Genomic DNA, 1,739 nt, shown 5'->3' with positions numbered 1-1,739 from the left:
TCTTATGAAATGGTAGATTTTCCCCATTTAACGTTAACTCCCAGTTTGTCCATCTTGCACTAGTAACAAGTTGTGCTTTGTCATACATGCTTTATGACCCTGTTCCGTCAAATTGTCTACCAATGTGGTGCGGTCTCGCATATGAGTTTCTTCGTCTTTTGACGCTAATAACAAATCCTCCACGTATTGTAGCAACACAGAACCTACAATTGACACCCTTTTAACAATTGTTGGTTTTAATACAGCTGGACAGCGTCTTTGAGTAGTCTTCGTTTTCTATGTATCTACTAAAATGTCTCCCATAGGCCTCTACTTTGACATGCCTACTGAGCTCGTTGAACACCTGTACCCTCTTGTAGTTTGGGTTCCAGTTGCTCACTACCCAGCATACTAATTTGTCCTTCTTAGGCAGCTCAAAGATTTTATCCTCACTGGTTACCTCGACAAGCAACCAATATGGAACCTTGATATCAGAATCCAGTCGATAACTCTAAGTCAAATTGAACAAGTGGTCAACACCAGGGATCCTGTTTGTGTTAGCCGGTGATTCTGCATTCCACCACACCCATTTCTGGAACCATGGACGTTGTTCTTGGGGCATGTTCTTCAGGTCTCCATGGATGTCTCTATGGTGGAAGATGACACCGTGCGCCTTGCTGTAAAGGTTTTTATCCACGGTTAGGTGACAGCCTTTGATGTTAAAGTAGGCACAAGAGTCTATGTCAAAGGTGTGATCAAGTGGCCAAATCAAAATGATAGTCATCCTGAATGGTTGTCTGGGCATGGTGTGTTTGGTTCACCATCTGGTTCCTTGCCCTACGTACTTGAGTGCAAGGAGGACAACAAGCCTGGGATGCCTGGTCGATAGGGCATGAGAGAAACTTGATCTGGTGTTTGTAGTACATAAAGGATAAACCCAGTAAGAACGTCATCATCAGAACAGGCCGTAGAACCCCATGGGAAGCCGGAGTGGACATACCTTGACCCTTTTGAAAGAGAAAAGAGACCAATCAAGTCTACTCTAGAATATCAACAAAAGCCATCTTATAAAATGACAATACACCATTGAATCCTGGGAACAAAATACACAAGGAATGCAAAATGCATCACTAGTGAAACATACCAACATTCAGTGCCGTTGATTAATTCAGCATTCATGTTGACCATGTGCAAACTCATTCCACAAAGGGTCGAGTGTCAGTAGGTTTTTGCTCCTCCCTTGTACTTCATTGATTAATTAAGGTCACTAATTAGTAAGGAATTCACCTCACCTGGTTGTCTAGGTCTTAATTGAAAGGAAAAACCAAAAACCTGCAGACACTCGGCCCTCCGTGGAATGAGTTTGACTCCCCTGATGTGGACTCTCTGGTTGTCCTATATGATGACGTACACTACAACCCTCAAACGCAACTCTGGATCTCGAAGCCAGTTCCACTGCATTCTTTCATTGTTCCCTTCTATTCAGAGACTGATTTAGACCTGGGACACCAGGTGGGTGCAATTAGGCTCTGGACTTCGCAGGGTAAGAGTTGAATACCCCTGCACAGCAAACCATGTGCACAATACGTAGAGCTATGTAACAGTACTTTTGTGCATTTGTAGATTGGCCTGAGGGCATTGTTGGGAGTTACTGTGTGTGATGATAAGTCTGGATTGTTCCAGTTTCTGTTTTTTTTGTAAATACTTATAACGTAGTCCTCTGTGTATATATTTTCAAATAAATTAAAGGCAATACTTTT

General features: G+C 42.6%; 1 pseudogene; it reads right to left on the bottom strand.

The window, feature by feature from the left end:
• Window positions 1-215: 215 nt before the first annotated feature.
• Window positions 216-1,194, bottom strand: LOC115180317 (alpha-(1,3)-fucosyltransferase 9-like; annotated as a pseudogene).
• Window positions 1,195-1,739: the final 545 nt, after the last annotated feature.

Source organism: Salmo trutta, chromosome 40 (assembly GCF_901001165.1).
Source record: "Salmo trutta chromosome 40, fSalTru1.1, whole genome shotgun sequence".
NCBI classification, from domain to species: Eukaryota; Metazoa; Chordata; class Actinopteri; order Salmoniformes; family Salmonidae; genus Salmo; species Salmo trutta.
The sequence above is the reverse complement of the archived record's forward strand: the minus strand, read 5'-3'. Positions and strand labels throughout refer to the sequence as shown.